We start from the raw sequence: 25,291 nt of genomic DNA on the forward strand, positions 1-25,291 counted from the left end.
CTGTGTGTGTTTGCATGAGCCCGTGTGTGTTGTGTGTCTCTGTGTGTTTCCAGGCATGTGTGTGTGAGTTTCTGTGTCCACTGGCGCATGCCTGTGTAGACCGTATGTGTGTGTGTCGTGTGTCTAAGTGTTTGCATGTGCACACGTGTGTATGAGTGTGTTTATAGGCCCCAGGAAGCAAAGGAGAGGGACTGTGGGATTTCCAGCTCTGCCGATGATGAAGAAAGGGGCAAGAGGCCAAGCGCAGCCATGTCCCTCTGGACACACAGGTCTTACTTGCATTCCATGGTTCTTCAGGAATCTGTCTCCCCTCTCGATGCACAGATGCACAGATGCAAAGGCAAGGAGGGTGTGTTGAGAGTTGGCAGGCAGATGTGAGGCACACCACCCATCTGTGCTGCTTGCATGGATGGTCCCAGGTGTGGGAAATAGCTAGGGGTTTCAGTCTCCTTCCCAGGCTGCACACCTATTGTCGCTGGCCCTTCTCAGCGTCTGTCATTGCACAAATGTCACTCGGGAGTGCTAGTGGACTTGGACAGCATCCACATAAAGGGCGAACAGATGGAAACCACGGTCCAAGACCGTGGGGGCGCATATGATATCCACTCTGGGGGAAACGCGTGGAGACCCGGTCGGGGACTAGGCCTGGATATATGTGCATGCTTCCCCCAACTAAGACGGGGGTAGGGGGCGAGCAAGGAGCCCCTGCTTGTCGGTGATGCCTGGAGAGCCTGGCTTGCATTGGCACCAGACCAATGACCCCAGGCCTACTTTGCTGGCTCAAAAACCACTCTTGGGCATTCTCTCACCACATTTGTGGGCCAGCTCTGGGGACGTGATGGCCCGGCTTGATATTCCGCTCACAGTCTCACCCACCTGGCCCGGAGCAGGGAAGTCGAGAGTGGATGCATTCTCCTCTGCAGGCTAGACGAGCTGGGAACCCCTTCCTGGGGCATTCGTGCTGTTGGCAGAATGCAACACAAGACGCTCCATCTCTGGTGGTGAAGGTGTTCGTGCTGCTTGTCACCTGGTTGCCGTGTTCAGCTCCTTGCCGCCTGGCCTTCCAAAGAGTGAGCACTGAGGTCACCAAGCCAGAGGACTGCAGTGTTCACCCTCTCCACAGTGTTCGCCCAGACTTCCTGTACAGGGAGGAGCATCTGGGTCCCCTTTGCCTCCAGGAAAAGCATATGTTTTCTGTCACACGGTTTGGCTTGGTTGATCTTATTTGTTCAAAAAAAAGTTTTTTCTTTGCAATGTCCCATCTTTACAGCTAACAGTATTCATGATTTCTTCATTTACCATGACTCCTTTATTTTTTTTAATTTTAATTTCAATTGCAGTTAATTTAATATATAATTCATGCCATATTACTTGTCTGTGTTTACAATCATTTTTCAGTTTCAAACAAGTACTTTGTGTCTATATAGCTGCTCTATGCTTAATTCCTATAATCTTTTTAATCCAAGCCTCCATCTCATGTTGTGAAGACAGTTTTAATAACTAAGATTCTATTTCTTGCTTGTGGTTTGCTTTTTTCCCCTTTGTTAACTTGTTTAGTTACATAAGGAAAATCCAAAGGAAAACTCCTTCTTTCATGTTTATTTTTATATAATTAAGGGTTTTATGTACATTGTGTATTAATTTTTTTATGTTTTCCTAACTACTTCAAGCTTTATAATTGTCTTTATTCTCTTTAACAACTGAAATAAAATAAGTTTAGGTGTATATGTTTTTGATAAACACATGAGCGCTCTGAAGTTTTATAAGGTGTGATTAGTATTTGTCAATTTTTCAATGTGATTTATTTTTTATATTGTCTTAATTAACTATTATCACAAGTCATGGTGGAAGGTTTTAATTTTTTGAAATTTTAATTGTTAAAATCTTTTTTTTTTTTACAATGTTAAAAGACTGTCATTTTAATGGATAGAATTGATGCTTTTCTAAGGAATAACAGCAGAGAAGTTAGGGTCTTAATTCAACTGTTTTGTTTTAATTGGAAGTTCTGATCTCTTTTTTTTTTATCACAGTGTGACCAGATTGGTACTGGTAATTATAACCACTGGTTTACAATAGACTCTGCATTACAAGAATCATTAATGATGAAAGTGGTAGTGTTGCCTGTTTACGAAGACTAAATGACTTTGGCTTTTTTTTTAAAGATTTTATTTATTTATTCATGAGAGACAGAGAGAGAGGGAGAGAAGCAGAAGGAGAAGGGAACAGGGAGCAGGGAGCCTGATGTGGGACTCGATCCCAGGACCCTGGGATTATGACCTGAGCTGAAGGCAGACGCTTAACCATCTGAGCCACCCAGGCGCCCATGACTTTGGCTTTTCAACCCAAGGCATGAGTGCCTGGTTTAGGGGATGACCTGTTTTTGCTGATGTGGAAAATATCCAGGAATAGTGTGAGCTGACAATAGTAGCAAGTGCCTTTAGACTGGTAAAGCCTATCCGTCTCTAGGTGCCATTTCCAGACACTGGTCTGCACATAACAGCACTGCCAGGAGTCACAGGTTCCTGTGAAGGCACTGATAGAATTTTGATTAAAGTCACTGTTTTAAATTCTTACTTATTATTAGACTTTATTAGTTGGAAAGAGAAAAACTATTCGGAAAATAAAGAGGTCTCAAATAGCTAGCAGCCAATCAATATAATTACCAAATAGATTCTTCTCATAGGAAACTACTGATAATGCCATTGACCGTTAGTCCATAAAGATGGCATTTATAAAGGCAAATTAAGGTTTCAGATATGATGAAATTTAGAAGCCATGTATTAGAATATACAGAATTATATGAAATTCCTAATTTCTATGGACACCACCAAAACAGCATTTCAGTGTGGATAGTTAAGAATAACAAGTGTCAGATAAACCAGAGATTAATAGCATACATTTTTGAGGAAGTTTGTTCTGTAAGTAATTTTGTTTATTCCCACTGAACAAAAACCCAATTTCTTATATTTATAACTTACTAATTGCATGGTCTACATTTTTATATGTAGAAAAATTTATAGTTTCTATGAATTAGAATTAAAAAAGGAACAGGAACTGTTTACCACATTCGTATCAGAGCCTTTCTCCTGAGTAATGAAGCAGATAATAGAACTGCCAATGTCAGGGTGGAGGTGGGCACAGCCTGAAGCTCCCATCACCTGCATCTGTAACATTTCTGGATTCTCATCTGTTTCTCCTAGAAAAACAGGTATAAAATAAGAAGTCCAAGCGATATAGCCTGCATTGTAACACTAACTAATGAGATGATATCATCATCACTTTAAATTATCTCTAAGTTTTAATGCCAAAAAACTTCATTTGTTTTGTTATCACCTTCTTACTGCACATATTTATCCATTCTAATAATTTTTCCTCACTTTTTAAAGGCCATTCCAAATAAATTACAATTTGATTTTCATTTGTAAAATGTATTTCAAGTCATATCTAACTTCATTTTCTTAAGTATAAGTAAAAACAGTGACCTATGGTTTTCATTATTATAAAGTTAGCACATTTAGGAAGCAGTCCATGTCTACTTTATTTACTAAACTTGACTGTACACAGAAAGATCTACCTTGCATCATTTTGCACATTTGAAATCTTCCGTAGTCATTATCAAAACTGTCATTTTATAAAACCAAAACAAATCCCAGAGAATATCTCTGATTTTGATCAAAAATTTAAAATTAATAATGGAGACAATATTGGTTAGAATTCTTACCTGAATTTTAACATCCAACAAATGGATCCCCCATCTCACATATTTTAGAACCATTGTCCTAATAAGCAAATTAACTACTGACCTGGTTTGAGAACTCTTAGCCCAGAAAGCCAGCATTCTGAGCTATTGAGGTTCTTCAGATGTCCCAATGGTGCTAAGAGCTGAATGGGAGTCTGGACCTCTTGAAGGAGCAGCAGTGCTAGATCATTTCTTGCTGCCCCTCTCACCAACCGAAATCTCTCATGCAGTAGAATGTTAGACACCTGACAACTCTCAGAGGTGATCCAGGGTGCTTCAGGCCTAGTATTACAGCAGTGTCTTCAGGATTCTTAAGTGTGTAGTTAGAGACTAATTAGAATATATTCACTAGGATATATGAGCCCTTAACAGCCATAACTATTAGGCTTTCTAATGTATTCTGTTAGCTATGATGTATAAAGTTCCTACTTTACCTGTAGGGAAATCAGAACCCTGTGAAAACTCAAAATTCACACACAGTGGATTTAGAGAGGTATTAACTGAAGGAAATATCAATCAAACACACTGAGGCAAATTCTTGCTTAGCCTGAGGCAAAGATTCTATAGAGATAAGAGATACTGTTCAGACATAATAGGAAGTGAATTAATCCAAGGAAGACTGCAACAAACTAATTTGAAAATACTGTAGCACAGTGTATTATATGAAGCAGGATGCAAACTTACATGTTCCTGACACAGTGGGCAGCAGTGAGAACCCAAGAGCTGATAACAAGGGAACCACTGCAAATTTGACGGCCACAGCTGATAATCATGGCTTGCCAAGGCATGGCATATCATAGAGAAATTCGATCTGCTAAAGCTGAGAATAAAAGTAAATTCAGTAGAATCGTCATCTGTAGCCCATCTTTAAAGTTTCATCCCTCCTAGTCCTTCTAAACTTATCACTATTACTAAAATTGACTTGTAAACACACAGTCTGTATTGTTACATATATGCTCTTTCCCTAAAAGGAATGTTGTTGTGAGCCTTATAATGTTTCCAGATCCATCATTTCTTTATGGCCCAGTTTAATTAACTTACATTTGGCAAACTGTAGGGAACTATTATAGGTCTCTTCCCAAGTAGAATTCTTTTTCAGCTGTTAGCTTGCTTAGTTAGGAGTCATTAACGTAGTAAGCAACAAAAAAAAGAAGCAAAATTTTATTTGACTATTTATTGGAGAAATAAATTTAGAAAATTAAGTGAATCAGAAAGAACTGAGCTTAATTACTTCTTAAAAATTCGGTGACACTTAGGACGGGATGATGGTGGTACAGCAGTAAGACCACATAGGCACCCCATGCAATGAACACAACTATATAACTATCAAATTATCTGAAATGCAACATAATTTGATCTGAAGACTGAGAGAACAAGTTATGCAGCTAAAGAGACAGAAGCAGCCATATCAAAGAAGGCAGGAAGTGTGGAGATGCTGTTTGTGAGAGAAATGGCTCATGGCCACTGCAGTGGGTAGGGAGCAATGATGTAGAAGAAGGGTGACAGACAGACTAGCACACATAGCAGTGCACAAAGAAAACAAACCCCATAGGAATTAGCTTGGAAGGTGAAAGGGGATGAATTTTGTAGTTTTAAAGTCAGTAGGCTTGGCTCTGGGAGAGTCCAGAGGTATTGAGGCTGCTCCTAGAGAAAGGACAGGTAAACAGCCTGGAAACATACAGTGTGGAAACAGTAATCTGAAGAACACCTGGGGCACATAGCAGAGAGCCTTCAGTTCAGAGAATGTCCCAGAGGCAGTGTTCATAGACAGACTATCTCCAGGAACAAAGGATCTAGAAGGTACCATTTACATCCCCTGCCCCTTTGAATAAACACAGGGCCACCTGTGGTAACCGGTGCAGCATGGTTCCTTGTTACACAACTTTTTTACACCAAGTTCCACAACTCTGTGCTCTGGCAAGACTGCCCTTCTCAGTCAAATTTGCCTTAGTCTCAGTGTGGTGGATTTTTCACCATGGTGGGCTTCCCCATAAGCCTAATTCAAACTCCTGCCTACGTCACATCTCCCAACCTGAGAGTTTTGTGAAGCCTTGGGTCCACAGGCAGTGGTAACACATCTCATTTCAAAAGCAGACCAGAGCACACCTAGTTAAAACCAACCACATTCCGGCAAGAGACTAAACACTGCACAGAGCAGGCGATGAGAGCCATTGTAAAAGACTGGCTGAAATGATAAAGTGGCCAGAATGAAACAAAAGAACAAAGGCAGCATACACTGGAAGCATGCCTGGAAGTGGCAGCATTTGGGGAACAGTAACACGATACAGCAGGTCACTACAGGACCTCTTCTTCCTAAGGCCACTACTGTCCGAAGAGGAATTGTAGCTTACCTCCCTAACACACAGAAATAGCCAAGGAGACTTAGATAAAATAAAAAGATGGAGAAATCTGTCTTAAATTAAAGAACAAGATAAGGCCAAAGCCAAATGTCTAAGCAAAACTGATATAAGTGGCATGCTTGATAGAGCATTCAAAATAATGGTCATAAGGATACTCACTGAATTGAGAAAAGACTGGAAGGCATCAGTGAGACTACTAACACAAAAATAACATATGAGATAAAGGGCTTAATAAATGAAATGAGAAACATTCTTGATGGCATGAAGAATAGAAGAAATAGAGGAACAAATTAGTGATCTAGAAGACAGAATAATGGAAAGTAATCAAGCTGAACAAAAGAGAGAAGAGAGAAGTACACAAAATGAGAATAAACTCAGTGACTCCAACAAATGTAATAACATTCATTTTATAGGAGCCAAGAAGCAGAGAGAAAAGGGGGCACAGAATTTATTTAAAGAGAGAGTAATTGAAACTCCCCTAATCTGGAGAAGGAAACATATCCAGATCCAAGAGGCACAGAAACCCCTCCACAAAAATCAACAAAAGTAGATCCACACCAAGATATACTGTAATTAAACTAGCAAAATACAGTGACAAGACAAAATTTTGAAAGCAGCAATACAAAAGAAGACAGTTACATATAAGGAAAAATGCATAAGAATAAGAGTGGATTTTCAGCAAGAAGGAGTGGCAAGATATTTTCAAAGTGCTAAATGCAGAAAATCTGCAGCCAAGAATCCTCTATCTAGCAAGGCTATCCTTCAGAACAGAAGGAAAGATAGAGTTTTCCAGGCAAAAGATAACTAAAGGAGTTGGTGACCAGTAAACCAGTTCTACAAGAAATATTAAAAAGGGACTCTGAGTGGAAACAGGAGAACAAAAGTTACAGTATGAAGGTAGGAAACATAAAAGCAGTAAAAATTAACACTTCTATAAAATTTAATGCAGGGAACCCAGAAAATAAAAGGATTTAAAATATGAGAGCTTAGGGCGCCTGGGTGGCTCAGACGGTTAAGCGTCTGCCTTCGGCTCAGGTCATGATCCCGGGGTCCTGGGATCGAGTCCCGCATTGGACTCCCTGCTCCTTGGGAGCCTGCTTCTCCCTCTGCCTCTCTCTCTCTCTCTCTCTCTCTCTCTGTCTCTGATGAATAAATAAATAAAATCTTTAAAAAAAAATAAAATATGAGAGCTTATGGGGACTGGGTGGCTCATTTGGTTAAGTCCCTTGATTTTGGCCTGGTTTATGATCTCAGCGTTTTGAGTTTGAGCCCAAGTCCAGCTCCATGTTGCGCATGGAGTCTGTTTGAGATTCTCTCTCCCTTTCCCCCTGTCGCTCCCCTGCCCTCTTGCTCATGCTTTCTCAAAAAATAAACAAATAGATAAATAAATAGATAAGTAACAGCAGATATTAAAATGAGAGGTGGAAAGTATCAAAGAATGGTTTCAAGCTTAAATGACCATAAACTTAATATAGACTGCTATATGTAGAAGATATTATATACAAACTTAATGGTAACTACAAATCAAAGCCACTAATAAATATGCAAAGAGAAAATAACCCAGGTATATCACTAAAGAAAATAAGCAAACCATTAAAGAAAGACAAGAACGTATCAAAGAAAATATTCATAAACAACCACTAAACAAATACATTGATGTGTATTAATCAATAGTTATGTTGAATGTAAATGGACTGAATATTCCAATCAGAAGACAAAGAGTGACACAATGGATTTGTCCATCCATGGGGAAGACCCATCTGTATGCTGTGTAAAATAGACTCATTTGAAACCTAAAGACACCTGCAGATTGAAATGAGGGGATGGAAAATATTTATCATGCAAATGGCTATAAAAAGAAAGGCGGAGTGGCAATATTTTTAACTAGACTTTAGATTTTTAAAAAATTTTTTATTTGACAGAGAGAGGGAGAGAGCACAAGCAGTGGGAGTGGCAGGCAGAGGCAAAAGGAGAAGCAGGCTCCCCATGGAGCAGGGGGAGGCCAATGTGGGACTCCATCCCAGGACCCCGGATCCCAGGATCATTACCTGACCCGAAGGCAGTCGCCCAAACAACTGAGACACCCAGGCACCCCAAACTAGACTTTAAAACAAAGATTATTAACAAGAGACAAAGAAGGGCACTATATAATCTTAAAGGAGACAATCCAACAAGAAGTTCTAAAACTTGTAAATATTTATACACCCAACATAGGAGCACCCAAATATATAAAGCATTTAATAACATCAAGGAACTCATTGGTAATAATACAATAAGAGTAGGGGACTTTAACCCCACCCTTACATCAATGGACAGATGATCCAAACAGAAAATCAACAAGGAAAGAGGGCTTTAAATGACATAATGGACCAGATAAACTTCACATATATAATCATGATATTCCAACCTAAAAGAGCAAAGGACACGTTCTTTTCAAGTGCACATGGGTCATTCTCCAGAATAGATCACACGCATCTTTTCTGACCACAATGCTATAAAATGAGAAGTCAACCACAAGGAAAAAAAATCTTGGAAACACCACAAATACATGGAAGTTAAACTAAATAAAGATAATGAATGAGTTAACCAGGAAATCAGAGAAGGAATAAAAAAGTACATGGAAACAAATGAAAATGAAAAGACAACAGTCCAAAACTGTTGAGTTTCATCAAAAATGGTCCTAAGAGGGAAGTGCACAGCAATACATGCCTAGTTCAACAAGCAAGAAGAGTCTGAAATAACCTCACCTTACACCTAATGGAGCTAGAGAAAGAACAATAAACAAAGCCTAAAACCAGGAGAAGGAAGGAAATTATAAACATTAAAGCAGAAATAAATGATATAGTAACTAAAAGAACAACAGAACAGATCAATGAAACCAAGAGCTGGTTCTCTGAAAAATACTAATGAAATTGATAAGCCTCCAGGCAGATTTATCAAGAAGAAAAGAGGAAGGACTAAAATAAATAAAATTACAAATAAGAGAGAAATAATAACCAACACCACAAGAATACAAACAAATATACAAATAATTATAAAAAATATGAGAAACTATATGCCAACCAACTGGACAACCTGGAAGAAATTGGTAAATTCCTAGAAACAGGAAGAAATAGAAAATTTGAAAAGATTGATTACCAACCTATAAATTGAATCAGTAATAATAATGATAAAAAACTCCGAACAAACAAAAGTCCAGGACGAGATGGCTCCCCAGATGAATTCTACCAAACATTCAGAGTTAATACCTATTCTTCTCAAACTATTCCAAAAAAACGGAAAAGGAAGGATGACTTCCAAATCCATTCAATGAGGGGAGAATTACTCTAAAATCAAAACCAGAGAAACACTGCACTAAAAACCACAATAGGCCAATATCTGATGAACATGGATGGAAAAATTCCTGATAAAATATTAGCAAATCAAATAGAACAATACATTAAATAAATCATTCACCCACTCAAATGGGATTTATTCCTGAGTTGTAGGTGGTTCAATTATCACACATCAATGTTATATACCATCAATCAAAGGATGAAACCATATGATTATTTCAAGAGACACAGAAAAAGCATTTGACAAAGTACAATATCCATTCATGATAAAAATCCTCAACAAGGTAGATTTAGAAGGAACATACTGCAACATAAAAAACTTCATATATGAAAACCCCAGATAAAATCAACCACAAAGGCAAAACACAGAGCTCTTTCCCTATTTAGGAAAAAAAAAAAAAGGATGTACACTCTCACCACTGTTATTAATCATAATGTCAGAAGTCCTAGCCTCAGCAATCAGACCAGCACTAGAATAAAAGGCATCCAGTCAGCAAGAAAGAAGCTAAAATTTCACTACCTGCAGATGACATGACACTATATACAGAAAACTGACAAGACTCCAACAAAAATTCAGGTAGAACTGATAAAGTAAAATCTCAGGATACAAAATCAATGTGCAGAAATCTGTTACATTTCTATAAACCAATTAATGAGCAGCAAAATGGGAAATTAAGAAAGCAATACCATTTACAGTTTTACCAAAATCAATAAGATATCTAGGAATAAATCTAACCAGAGGGTTGAAATACCTGTACTCTGAACTGTAAAACACGGATGAAAGAATTTGTAGAGCACAGAAAAAATGATGAACATCCCACAATCATGCACTGGAAGAAAAATTACTGTGAACATGTCTCTAACCCAGAGCAAACTACAAATTTAATGTAATCCTAACAAAATACCACCGGGTTTTTCATAGAGCTAGAACAATACAAAAATTTGTTTGGAACCACAGAAGAACTTTGTTTTTAAATTATTTTACATATATATTTTTATTATTATGCCCATTTAGTGAACATATACAGAAAAACTTTAATTGTCAAAGCAATGTTGAAAAAGAAAAGCTAGGGTGGAAGCAGTACATCTAGTCTTCAAGTTATATTACAAAGCTCTAGTGATCAAAACAGTATGGTACTGGTACAGAATATACAGATACATAACACACAAAAATAGATCAATGTAACAGAATAGAAAATCCAGAAATAAACACATAATTTTCTGGTCAGCTAATCTTTGACAAAGCAGAAAAGAATATCCAATGGGAAAAAGACAGTCTCTTCAACAAATGGTGTTATGAAAACTGGACAGCCACATGCAGAAGAAAGAAACTGGACCACTTTCTTACAGCATACACAAAAATAAACTCAAAATGGATTAAAAGTGAAAGCTGAAACCATTAAAATCTTGGAAGAGAGCACAGATAATAACTTCTCTTGACATCAGCCACAGCAACTTCTTACTAGACAGATATCCTGAGGCAAAGGAAACAAAAGCAAAATTTAACTATTGGGACTTCATCAGGATAAAAAGCTTCTGTACAGAAAAGGAAACAATCAACAAAACTAAAAGGCAGCCTGCAGAATGGGGAAAGATATTTGTAAACAATATATCTGATAAAAGGCTAGTATCAAAAATATAAAAAGCATTTGTTAAACTCAAAACCCAAAAGCCAAAAACCCAGTTAAGAAATGGTTAGAAGATATGAACTGATATTTCTGCAAAGAAGACATCCAAATGGCCAACAGACACATGAAAAGATGCTCAACATCACTCATCATCAAGGAACTTCAAATCAAAACCACCATGAGTTATCACCCCACACTAGTCAGAATGCCTAAAATTAAAAAAAAAAGAAGAAACAACAGATGTTGGCAAGGATGCAGAGAGGATCCCTCCTGCACTGTTGGTGGGAATGAGAACTGGTGCAGCCACCCTGGAGAACAGTATGGAGGTTCCTCAAGACATTAAAAGTAAAACTGCCCTATGACCCAGCATTTGCAGTACCAGGTATTGACCCTCAGAATAAACAATACTGATTCAGAGGGGTACATGCTCCCTGATGTTTATAGTAGCAATGTCCACAATAGCCAAGATATGGAAGCAGCCCATCGACAGATGAATGGATAAAGAAATGTGGTACATATATACTTTGGAATATTACTCAGCCATCAGAAAGGAATGAAATCTTGCCATTTGCAATGACAAGGATGGAACTAGAAGGTATTATTCTAAGCAAAATATGTCATTCAGAGAAAGACAAATACCATATAATTCACTCACATTTGAAAAAAAAAAAAAAAGAAATGAGCAAAGGGGAAAAAAGAGAGGCAAACCAAGAAACAGACTGTTAATTCTAGAGAACAAACTGATGGTTACCAAGGGGAACTCGGTGGAGGATGGGTGAAACAGGTGATGGGAATGAAGCAATGCACTTGTTGTGATGAGCACATGGTGTTGTATGGAAGTGCAGAATCGCTATATTGTACACCTGAAAGTCATATTACCATGTATGCTAACTGGAATTTAAATAACAACTTTAAAAAATTAAACCTTAGTGTGATGTGCAGTTGTTACTTTAAATATGATTTTCAGGTTTGCCACTTAGGAAAGTGAAGTTTAGTGTTTTTCATAAAAGTTTTGAGTTGAAGTAATACATATATAAATTGAAATATGGTAGAGATAAGAAGATAAGAAGTTCTTTGCTCAGATATTTCAAAGTCCTCATCACTTTGACAATTAACACAGTGTATTTCCCTGGATAGTCTAGATACTGTCTTCACCTATTCTCTTCCCTTACTCTTTTTATACATCTTATCTCTACCATTATTTCAATTTGTATATGTATTAACTACTATTACTTCGACTCAAAACTTTTGGGACAAACTCTAAACTTCACTTTCCTAAGTTGCAAACCTGAAAATCATATTTAAAGTAACAACTGCACATCACACTAAGGTTTAATTTTTTAAAGTTGTTATTTAAATTCCAGTTTGCATACATGGTAATATTACTCTCAGGTGTACAATATAGCGGTTCTACACTTCCATACAACACCATGTGCTCATCACAAGTGCTTTAGAGGGTAGGAATTGGGGGGATGGGTTATTAATACCCTGGTGGTGGGTATTAAGGAGAGCATAATGAAAGGAGCACTGGTTGTTATACACAAACCATGAATCATGGAACACTACATCAAAAACTAATGATGTGATGTACAGTGATTAACATAACATAATAAAATAATTTTTAAAAAGAAAGCTTAAAAAAGCATCCATTACTATGGATATGACAGTATGAACATGATAAATAGGTTTAATTAGGTGAAAATATACTATGAAGAGATATGATTGTGTTAGAAATAAATTTCTAAGGAAAGAAAAGTGAGGTTGTCATTGATGATAGTATGACAGATTTCATAATAGTAAGGAATAGAAAGATGGTCACAATATAACAGATTTCAGTAGAGCATATTAGAGAAATTTTTATATCTATTTCTACCAAGAAAGTATATTCTCAACTTAAAATTCTGACATTACTTTTGTTAAGATTCTGTGGTAGTAAAGAAGTTCATGTTAGAAGAATAGAAAGTTTGAGTGTCTATGCTAACCTTGTTCCCGCTTTCAATTCTGATAATGTGATTAAACCATTCTAGTTCTATGGATATCACAGTAATTGAGAAATTATTATAATCACGTCAACTGTATCAGAAAGAAATATTATGGCAGTTAAATAATACACCAAGTATGAAATACCTTTGGAAGTCATAAGGTTAATGATTCCTAATATTTGGTATTAAAAACTCATGCATTTCTCTGGAAAAAACTCTCCCCCTCCTTTTCTATTTCCATTATTCTTTTCTCTTCATTTTTTTTTTCATACCTCCATCACGACCATTTTCTTGGGCCTTACTCTGAGGCTGTGGCAGAGAGATGAACTGTGGTGGAACAGAAGCAGGAGTGGCAGTAAAAGCTGAGTTGTTTGTAGAGGTAGAGACTGAAAGGGAGATGGAAGCAGAGGTAGTCATGGCCCCTTGCTTGGACCCTGGTGCATGGCTGGGCCGTGTGACTCCCTGAAGCCAAAAAAGGAAAGGGCTCCCTTGGCTGAAGACGTAGGGCTTTGTGCAATGTTCATCGAAGTGACTCAAAATTCCCACCTGCACCCATGTGTCCTTTTGTTGTAGATGGCATACCAGAGGTGCCCCTAAGTCACTCTGCAAGAAACAAAGAGCAAAATGTCCATGTACACTTTAAAGGAGGCTAGGAAGTAACTTCTGGTTTTGAAGAAGTAACTTTTGCTTTCCACACCCCTCAACTGTATCACCTTACAGCCAGTCTCGCCAAGAGCTTGCTTGGCTTCCACACAGAAAGTGAACTCATTCAGCTTGGGCCAAAACTGGGCACATATCCTGACTTGCAGTATGCTTAGATGCCTTTTCTGCAGAATTCCAGAACTTCCTAGTGGAAAAGGGGGAACAGAGAGGATTTTAGGTTTACCCTAGTTAGAGGGAGAAATATGGCTGAAGGAAAAGATAATCACAAACCTTCTATTACATGAAAGGATACTACTGCTTCTTTTCAAATATATCATACTTATGCTCATGTAAATATGCTGCATTACTCACCTCTCATGAGGGACCCACTGGGTAGCCAGCAGTCATACAGCTGTATATTTTTCTCTTGCTCCAGGTTCTCCTCTAGACAGATAGGAAGCACCAAGGGTTGAAAATATAGGGGCTGTTTCAGGAAGATTAACCCAGGACCCAAAGTTCCCTTGGGACCTATGTAAGGCATGGCACGGTGAACGCCTACAGTTTGAGCTTGAGCAGGCTCCTGAAGATCAGTAAGCCCCACTTGGACCAGGGCTAGTGCTTCTGAATTTTTTCTGGGAGGGAAATTTATCAAGCATTTTATTATTACATATTTCAATGTAGAAAACAACTCTAGAGTTAAAATGAATAAAATAAAGTCCAGGTGAGCATTAAAGTACTACTATTCCCTTCAGTACTTCTGTCTTATTGGGAACACTATGTTTAGACACCTTCAGAAATGAGGAGGTAAGTTTTACAATGCAAACCATTTCTTTGTGGAAAAATCCTAACTTAAATTATTAGGCATCCTAATATTTATCATTTAACACTTAGTGAAATACACCAAAAACTAATGATGTGCTGCGTGGTGACTAACATAATATAATAAAAAAAAACACTTAGTGAAATACATTTTGAAATTTAGGAGTTGAAATATTGTATAGTAATAATGTAAATAACTTCGGACAGTTATTCCCTTTCTGGGGGCTTTGTTTTCCTTGTTTGTCCAAAGACTTACTTCACTATGCTAAAAGAAGAAATGAAACTATGCTCAAAAGGATATTTTTCAAAGAGTTATAATTCTTCTACAGATCCATATATTTAAGAGATAACATGGTTGATGTCAGAAAATGGAAAACTGTGAACCTTACTATTTAAACTTTCCATCATTTTATTATAGGTAAAATTATATAAAAATAGGGTATCTTTTTACAGTTCTATTGATTTGGATCCTGAAATTATCTCTGAAAAACAGGTAAAGCACCCATTTATGGATACTTGAGATATGACAAGATACAAGAAGAGATGCTTTCTCTTTAGTTAAGAAAATGTATCAGATGTGACTACTGCAAGAAGATACACAAAATTTGATTTCTGTAACAAAGAATATGTACCGTCTTTAAAGAATCTTGAAATGACATACTCAGACTGACATGAAATTTGCACATCTAGCTGAGGTAAGGATCCACTCTTCATTCAGTACAGAGCCAGCACAGAAACAGGAGAAAGAGAGTTGCACAGAAAGCATCCAAGGAAATTCACCCACGTCTGCCTCCCAGCAGTTGGGACAGTGGGGCACAAGGCCAGGTCGTAATCCACACTCTGCAGAAGGAATCCATATTTTCAATAGGTGAAGGTAGTATTATTACCTCCTTTACCTGAACAGTTTGATTTCCTATTTTTTATCTTTATCAAAGTGCTTGTAAATTTTCAACTTTAGGAAAGTGCTTGGAAATATAAATTTTAACCCTATATAGTTGGGTATGGGAACAGAGATTGTCTGAATACACCTCTCTGAAAATAACATATGTCTATTCACTCCTCAAATAGAACAGTAATCCATTTCTAAGCAATAAAAGCATTTTATAATATGCTCTGAAAGGAACTACACTTATAAAAAAAACTGTTTCTAGCAAAAATTAGTCTTCTCTGAATATGTAGACGTCTGTTAAGATTTTGTTATCCATTCCCCATTCTCTGATCTAAATAATGGTTTGAATTTTGTCCTGCCCAATTATGAGCGCATGACTTCTGACCTATAGAGAAACTCTTGTATTAGGCTCTAACAAAGACCTTGGTCCTAAGGATATTAACTCAAATAGATGACTACACTGAACTTGCCTGTGGCTTCATGAGAAATAGCACCTGTCTTGAAGAGCCAGAAAGCCTGGACACTCTCTTTCCAGGCCACACCTAGGTGACCCTCAGCCAAAGAACGTTGAGTTGTGAATACTTGAGAGGATCTTGTTCAGGCTGATGAGACTTGGTTCCAGATTGAGACCCAGGCATCAGAGAAGGTTCTTTTCTTAAAAGGGTGGCTGGAGCAGCAAGCAGATAAGAAAAAGTATGAGAAAGAATGTCCTCTTCAGTAAATTTTAAGGAAGACAGTTCCTTGACAGAGCTATCAGAAGAGGAGGCTAAGGCAGGAGAACAGGAGAGAAGGCTGCTCGAGAAAGAATGGAGCAAGAAGGGAAAATATAGAATAAAGGCAATATACCAGAAGAAATGACCAAATAGGAATGGGGCAATGCACATGGTGATGGGAGAGAACAAGGAATAAGAAAGGAAAATGATGGAGAGAGGGGGCTAAGAGATGTAGATGTTACATCAGGGCTTCCATTTGTTTTTGTAATTTGTAATTTGACAAACTTCGGGTAATGAAGTCTTTCAGGAAGCCAAGTACTTGCAAGGGGAAGAAAGGGAATGTTGGTGAGCTCACTCAAATGGAGAGAATTGATTTGATATTGGCTTTCTGTTGTACCTATCTCAGTTGACAAAGCTATAAAATACTGATGTGGGGAAGGAATTATTTCTATTGGTAAAAAAGGTACATGTTTAGACCAGGAACTGAAACGGCTAATTAAGGGAGTTGCTCTATTTGGCTCAACCTCAGAAGGAACAAATGATGTAATTCTATCAGCTTTATAATTCCTGTCAGGTCTGATTTCTACTTCAGTATGGATCCATGTTCTGACTTTGTCATGTTTATGAATAGCAAATGATGCAATCATACCAGTTTCAGGGTGGGCCCAGGATCTCACTGCTTGGGTTTCAGGATGGATCCAAGGGTGAAACATACCAACTTCAGGCTGCAACCCAGAGCTGAAGATCTGAGATTCGGAATTGGTCGATGGTCTGACTTTATTCATTGGAATGTAGAACCAAGATCTAAGTAAATCAGCTTCTAGCTTCATCCAGGGTCTGACTGTTTGGATTTCTGAGTAGTGTTGATTCACAGTACCCCTATGTTGAATCCAGAGTTCATTTATACCATCAGCCTGACTCCAGGGACTGACAGATTGGGAGTCGGATTTAATCCAGGGTAGACCTGTATCACTTTGAGTCTGTAACCAAGATGTAATTGTATCAAGTTCCAATAAAGTTGGAGGTTTTACTACTTGCCCCTCTGTCTGGATCCCAATTTGGATTTTTTCAGTTTCAGGTTGAGTCCATGATCTAATTGTATTGGCTTCAGGCTGGTTCCAAGGTTTTATTGAATTCAGTTTAGTCTGGAACCAGTGTCTTATTACTGTATCAGCTTCTAACTGGGTTAGGGGGTATATTTCTATATTTTCAGACTGGGTCCATGATCTAATTGTCGCAGTTTCAACCTGAATCCAGGGTTGCACTGAACTGATTTCAAGCTTGGTGCAGGATCTGACTGTACTAGTTTCATACTGAGTCCAAGAGATGCTTATACCATTTTGGGCCCCAGAAGATGTCATTTGAGATTCAAGCTGGGACCAAGACCTAACTGAATCATTTTGAGTCAGGTACCAAAATGTGCCTGTATTTCTTTCAGTCCAGATACTGACTGACTGAGACCCAGGCTTGGTCCAGGGTGTGACTGTACTGCTTTTAGACTGGATCCAGAGGTTGAATATACTAGCTTCACTGTGAATCCATGGTCGCAAGGCATCACCTCCAGAAAGGGTCCAGGTTCTTACTTTGTCTTTCTCAGACTTATTCCAGGGGTGGGATATACCAGTTTCAGTTGGAATCCATGATATGACTGTAGGAGTTTCATGTTGGGCCAAGGGCTCAAATCTATCAGTTTCAAACTGGGTCAAATTTCTCACTGTTTGAAGTTCTGAGTGGGCCGAGTTACTTACTCTTTCTGTTTCATTTTTAAACCAATATCTGCTGATATCAATTTCAGATAGGGGTAAGAGTCTGGCTGCTTGAGACAAAGGCACTCTCCATGATACCAGTGTTTCAAATTCAGGCAAAGGCCATGTATTAACATTATTAATTCTAGGATGTGTTGACAGAAGAGATGCTTGATTTTCTCCTTGAATCAAGGATTGAGTAGAATCACTTTGAGGATGCAATGAAATACTGAATATACCAGCTTCAGGCAGTATCCATTTCTTAGACGCAGATATAAGTACAGTCCAAAATATGACCGTATCAGTTACAGTCGGTATATAAGAATTTACTGCTTGATATTCAGACTGAGTCCAGGTTATAATTGTGGACATTGCAGAATGTGTCCAGGTTTTTACTAATGAATATTCAGTATGAGTCCATATTCTCACTGTAGAAGCTTTAGTGTCTGTCAAAGGATTTAGAGGAGAGGTAGCCTGGGTCCATGTTGTGACGGTAGAAACAAGTGTCACTGTCCAGGGATTTACTGCTGGAAACACACCTTGGTTCCATGACATGACTCTGGAAGCAAGAGCCTCTGTCCAGGGATTTACTGCTGGAGGTACAGCTTGAGTCCATGATGTGCCTCTGGATGTATCAGTGTCTGTCCAGGGTACAGCTTGGGTCTATGGAGTGTCTCTGGATGCACCAGCCTCTGTCCCGGGATTTACTTCTGAAGGGATAGCTTGGGTCCATGCTGTGACTTCGGATGCATCAGCTTCTGTCCAGGGATTTATTGCTGCAGGTACAGCTTGGGTCCATGGCATGACTCTGGAGGCAATAGCCTCTGTCCAGGGATTTACTGCTGGAAGTACAACTTGGGTCCATGGCATGACTCTGGAAGTGACAGCCTCTGTGAAGGTATTTATTGTTGGAGGTAGAGCTTGGGCCCATGGAATGACTGTGGAAGTGACAGCCTCTGTCCAGGATGGTACTGCTTGGGTCCATGGAGTGACTCGAAGCACCAGCCTCTGTCCAGAGATTTACTTCTGGAGGTACGGCTTGATTCCATGCAGCAACTCTGGATGCACCAGCGTCTGTCCAGGGATTTACTGCTGGAGGTACAGCTTGGGTCCATGGAGTGACTCTGGATTCACCAGTGTCTGTCCAGGGATTTACTGGAGGTATAGCTTGGGTCCATGGAGTCACTCTGAATTTACCAGCGTCTGTCCAGGGATTTCCTTCTGGAGATACAGCTTGGGTCCATGATGTGACTGGATGTACCAGCCTCTGTCCAGGGATTTATTGCTGGAGGTACAGTTTGGTTCCATGATATGACTCTGGAGGCACCACCCTCTGTCCAGGGATTTACTGCTGGAGGTATGGCTTGGGTCCATGGTGTGACTCTGGATGCACCAGTGTCTGTCCAGGGATTTACTTCTGCAGGTACAGCTTGGGTCCCTGGCAAGACTCTGGATGCACCAGCATCTGTCTAGGGATTTACTGCTGGAAGTACAGCTTGCGTCTGGGCAAGACTCTGGATGCACCAGCATCTGTCAAGGATTTACTGCTGGAAGTACAGCTTGGGTCCCTGGCAAGACTCTGGAAGTGACAGCCTCTGTCCAGGATGGTACAGCTTGGGTCCATGGAGTGACTCTGGAAGTGACAGCCTCTGTCCAGGTATTTACTATTACTGGAAGTACTACATGGATCCATGGTATGTCTCTCGAAGTGACAGGTTCTGTCCCTGGATTTACTGCTACAGATATAGCTTGGGTCCATGACATGACTCTAGAAGCAACAGCCTCTCTCCAGGGATTTACTGCTGGAAATTCAGCTTGGATCCATGGTGTGACTCTGGAAGTGATAATCTCTGTCCAGGGATTCACAGCAAGAGCCTGACCCTGAGTTAGGGCTGTGACTGTGTCACTCTCAAATTGTGTCCAAGTTTTAACCACTACAGATTGAATAAGAGTGAATTGTGGGAATATTTCAAAAGTAGACCAAGGAATTACTGTTTTGGCTTGGGTCCAAAATATATCTGATGAGGTTAATATCTGTGTCCAAGGTTTTGCTCTTGAAGATTCATCCAGGGCCCACACTGTGACTGTATCTGCTACAGACTTTGTCCAGGGATTTAATGCTGGAGATTCGGCCTCAGGCCACAGGATAATTGTATCAGCTACAGCCTGTGTCAATGAACTTACTGCTGGATATTCAGCTTGTGTCCATGGCATGACTAAGGAAGCTACAGGCTCTATCCAAGGATTTGCTTCTGGAGATTCAGTCTGAGTCCACAATATGACTATACTAGCCTCAGGCTCAACTGATGGTTTTAGGGCTGGAGATTTGTACTCTGATTCAGACTGTGTCCAGGTATTTACTGCCAGAAATTGAACCTGAGTCCAAGTATTTACTGATGGAGATTTAGTCTGTGTCCATTCTGTGACTCTATAAGCTATAGGTTGTGTCCACTGATTTACAGCTAGAGATTCAGCCTGGGTCCATAATGGGACTATGGAAGCTATAGCTTCTATCCTGGGAATTAAGGGTGGAGATTCAGACTGAGTCCACCTTTTGACTGTACCAGTTTCAGTGTCCAATGTTTGGGGCTACTGCTGTGTCCAAAGTTTTACTTCTGAAAATTGAGATTTAGTGCCTGGTGTGACTTTATCAAATTTAGTCTCTATCCAGGGCTTCATGGTTGGAAAAAATCCCATGGTCCATGGTATGGCTGTTTCAGAAACAGCCTCTGTCCAGGTATTTTCTTCTGGGGATTCATTCTGAGTCCATGGTATGACTGTGTTATTTTCAGTCTGTGTCCAGGTATTTACTGCAAGAGATTCATCCTGGATCCAAGGTGTGACTGTAACATTTTCAGGTTGTGTCCAGAGATTTACTACAGGAGATTCAGCCTGGGTCCATGTTGTGATTGTGTCAGTTTCAGATTGTGTCCATGGATTCACTGCTGGAGACTCAACCTGAGACCATGATGTAAATGTGTCAGGTCCTGGCTGTGCCCAGGGACTTAATGCTGGATATCTACCATGGGTCTGCAGTGTGACGAGATTAGTTTTGGGCTTGGTCCAGGAATTTATTGTAGCAAATTCAGCCTGGGTCCAAGGTGTGACTGTGTCTGTTTCAAACTGTGTCCAGGGATTCACTGCAGGAGATTTAGCCTGGGTCCCCCGTGTGACTATATCAACTATAGCCTGTGTCAAGAGATTTATGATTTCAGAATTTGCCTGTGTCCAGAGTGTGACAGTATCAATTTCAAATTTTTCCATGGATGTACTGAAGGAGATTCAACTATGTTCATTGGTGTTACTGTGTCACCTACAGCATCTGTCCAGGGATTTACTACTGGGGACTCACCAGGAGTCCATGGTGTGATTGTGTCAGCCAAAGGTTTTGTCCAAGGGTTTACTTTTAGAGATTCACCCTGAGTCCCCTGTGTAATTGCATCAGTTTCAGACTGTGTCCAGGGATAGACTAGAGGTGATTCAGCTTGGTTCCACAGTAAGATTGTATCAGATACTCCCTGTGACACAGACTTTATTACTAGAGATTCAGCCTGAGTCAGGGATGCAGTTGTGAAAGCCACAACCTCTGTCCAGGTTTTCACTGATGGAGACTGATCCTGAGTCAATAGTGTTACTGTGAAACCTACAGCATCTTTCCATGGATTTACTGCTGCAGATTCAGCCTGATTCCATGGTAATAATGTGGCAGCTATAGCCTCTATCAGTGGATTTACTACTGGTGATTTTGTCTGGGTCCATGGTGTGACAGTGAAAACTACAGTCTCTGACCAGGGATTTACTAATGGAGTTTCAGTCTGGGTCCCCAGTGTGGCATCAGTCAAAGGGTCTGTCCAGGTCTCTACTGCATGACATTCATCCTCAGTAAATGATGTGATTGTATCTAACACAGTTTGTGTCCACTGATTTATGGCTGGAGGTTCACTCTGGGTCCATTGTATAACATTATCAGATATAGGCTCTGTCCAAGAATTTAGTGCTATAGAATCAGTCAGGGTCCACAGTGTGTCTACATCAGCTATAGATTGTGTCCAAGGATTTACTGCTGGAGATTCAACCTGGGTCCATGGTATAACACCATCAAATACAGTCTCAGTCTCTGTCCAGGGATTTACTGCTGGAGACTCCGCCATGGTCCATGGTGGAAGTATTTCAGCTATAGTTTGTGGCCATAAATTTACTCCTGGAGTTTCTGCCTGGGTCCAAGTTGTGACTGTATCAGTTTCAGATTGTGCCCAGGGATTTACTTCTAGATTTCCTTTTTTGGTCCACATTGAGGCACTATCAGTTTCATACTGTCTCCAGGAATTTCCTGCTAAAGATTCTGTCAGAGTCCATGTTATAAATGTATGAGTTTCAGACTTTTTCAAGGAATGTAATAATGGAGACTCATTCTGAGTACATAGTGTGACTGTATCAGCTACAGGCTGGGTCCAAGAATTTACTGCTAGAGATTCAGCTTGAGTCCATTGTGTGCCTGTCCCAGCTACAGTATCTATCCAGGGATTTACTGCTGGAGATTCAGGCTGCGTCCACAGTAGGAGTGTGTTAGTTTCAGACTGTATCCAGGGATTTACTGCTGGGGACTCAGCCTGCAACCATTGTGTATCACGTATAATTTTCACCCAAGGAAGTACTTCTGAAGGTTCACCCTGGGCCCATTGTGTGACTGTATCAGCCATAGGCTTTGTCCAGGGATTTACCGCTAGGGACTCATCCTGGGTCCATGATATGACTGTATCATTTTCAGACTGTAACCAGGGATTCACTGCTGGAGATTCAGCCTGTGTCCAGATGGCTGTGTCAGCTACAGTTTTTGTTGAGGAATTTATTTCTGAAGGTTCACCCTGGTTCCAATGAGTGACTGTATCATCTATAGTCTGTGTCCAGAGATTTGCCACTGGCAGTTCAGGCTGAGTCCAGTGTGGGACTATATGAGACAGAGGATACACCAAGAGCCTTTGTCCTGGAAATTCAGTCTTTGCCCATGTTGTGACAGTGTCAGCTAAAATATCTGTCCAGTGATTAATTGCTGAAGCTTCTCACTGTGTTGAGAGTATAACTGTTTCGGTTTCAGACTGTGCCCAGGGATTAACTTCTGGAGTCTCAGCCTGTCCCCATGCCCATGGTGTTGATGTATCAGCTTCATTTTGTGCCCTGGGATTGATTATACCCACATCTGGCTGAATCCAAGGTCTTATGTCAGATTCAGATTGTGTCCAGAATCTAACTTTATCACCTTCAAGCTCATCCAAGGGCCTCACAGTGTAAATGTCATGTTGTATCCAGGCTCTTAGCTTGTCTGCCACAGGTTGGTTCCAGGGCCTAACTATTTCTGTTTTGGACTGAATCCAGTGGTGGGCTACTTGGAATACTGGCTCTGTCCACATTGTGGGTGTCTCCACTTGAGTCTGGAACCAATGTCTGACATTGTCAGCCTCAGATTTAGTCCAAAGCCTGGGTATATCACCTTCAGGTTGGGTCCAGGAATGCGCTGTTTGAAATTCTGTCTCAATCCAAGGTTTGAATCTATGCATTTGAGTATACAACCAAGGTCTGACTCTATCAGCTTCAAGCTCAGACCAGGCAATGGTTGTCTGAGATTCAAGTTGGTTCCATGTTCTGAATGTATTGGTTTGTATTTGCAACCAAAGTCTAGCTACATCAGCTTCAGGCCCTGTCCAGGGTGTAATTGTATTAACTTTAGACTGCGACCAGATTCTGAATGTCAATGCTTCAGGCTTCATCCATGGTTGGATGCTACTAGCTTCGGACTGAGTCCATGGTCTCACTATGTCAACTTCAGGCTGAGTCCAAGGGTAGAGTGTTTGCAAGTCTGGCTGAGACCTTGCTCTCATTTGATTAGACTGAGTCCAAAACCAGGATCTGGCTGTACCAGCTTTAGGCTTGTTCCCAAGTCTGAAGGTTTCAATTTCAGTGTGTGTCACGGATCTAATTATACGTGCTTCTGACTGGGTCCAATGTTTGTCTTTACCATTTTCAGTCTGGGCTCTAGGTCTGACTATTTGAAACTTAGGCTGAATCCAGCATCTGATTCTTTCAGTTTCAGTCTGTAACCATGGTCTGATTTCTGCTTTCAGCTGAGTCAGTGGTTTTCTTGCTTGGGTTTCTGGCTGGTTCCAGGTTTGGATTATGGCAGCTTCAGGTTTACTCCAGGGCCTGGTTGTATCAGCTTTAGACTGAAAAAAAGGCTTAATTACATTTGTAATAGTATGTATCAAAAACCAGGTTGTATCTGCAGTTTGAATCTGGGGTTTGACCATAACAGATTCACGTTTACTCAATGGACTTATTCTCTCCATTTGACTTGAGGCTTTGCCCAGACTGGTATTATATTGTGCCCAAGACTTAATAGTGTTGCTTGCAGATGGTATCCAAGTGAAAGGCATATTAAGTGCTGAAGAAGTCCACAATTGAGCTGACTTAGATTCAGGGAGAATCCAGTATTCATTAGTCTTTTCTGTAATTTCTTGGGATCCATCTAAATTTAAGACTGACTGAAACCAGGGTTCCAACCTAAGAGTTACTGTAGGATACTGAGATCCATCTGCATTTAGCGTGGAATGAGTCCAGAATTCATTTTTATTAACTGTTAAAGGAACCCATGCATTCAAGTTATAAGTTACTGGTTTAAAAGCAGTGTGAACTCTACCGACTACATGGTGTATTTGGCTTCCAATATTCTCTTCACTTGATTGTATCTGCATCACTCTTCCAGTTTTATCAGGTACAGAATGTGTCCAAGGTCCAATGTCAGGGGTAATTTCTAGCCAGGGTCTAGCTAGAAGTTGACCATGGAAAGGAACCTTACTAGACTGAACTTGAAACTGTACAGTATTAACCCCAGAAAGAAGGTGGGATCCATCTATGCCACTTGAAAACAAAACCCAGGATATAGCAGAACTAACTAATGGTAGAGTATGAAGCCCAATGATACCAGCTAAAGGATTAACCCAGGGGTTTACTGAATTGGTCATCCTTTGGTACTGATATTTCATTGTATCTTTCTGAGGAAGGTCCAAGGGTATAGATTTATCAGGTGTTGGAGGCTTTGGGGGTCCAGAAAGAACCAAAGTTTCAGAAGTACCAGCTATTGGGGTATTCCAGGGCTCAGAAATATCAGAAGGATCCCGCTGTTTGATAACAAGAGACGTCCAAGATTGTATCATTGGGAATTTGCTAGTTGAGGAGAGCTGACTAGCTTGAAGGTGTAACTGTCTACTGCCAGGAAAAGAGTCTCTATTATTTAAACGAAAAAATACTGGAGGAGGATTCCGGTGTTGTGTGTTCAGTGGGAAAGTGCCTAATCTTCTCTTCCGTGACTGTACAGAGAGTCTGTGGGAGGTCAAAATGGCAGTAACCCTGTTCAGGCTAAGCCTGTCTTGTGGACGATGTTCTAC

The 25,291-nt window shown here is 39.9% G+C and overlaps 1 long non-coding RNA gene across 1 annotated transcript; it reads right to left on the reverse strand.

Annotated features, from left to right (window-relative positions):
* Positions 1–2,469: 2,469 nt before the first annotated feature.
* LOC118356605 lies at positions 2,470–3,819 on the reverse strand. Its single transcript, XR_004819861.1, has 3 exons — positions 3,804–3,819; positions 3,063–3,196; positions 2,470–2,522 (listed from the first exon to the last, which is right to left on the reverse strand). It is a non-coding gene; the product is annotated as an uncharacterized LOC118356605 (long non-coding RNA).
* Between the last annotated feature and the right edge of the window lie 21,472 nt (positions 3,820–25,291).

This window comes from Zalophus californianus, chromosome Y (assembly GCF_009762305.2).
Source record: "Zalophus californianus isolate mZalCal1 chromosome Y, mZalCal1.pri.v2, whole genome shotgun sequence".
NCBI classification, from domain to species: Eukaryota; Metazoa; Chordata; class Mammalia; order Carnivora; family Otariidae; genus Zalophus; species Zalophus californianus.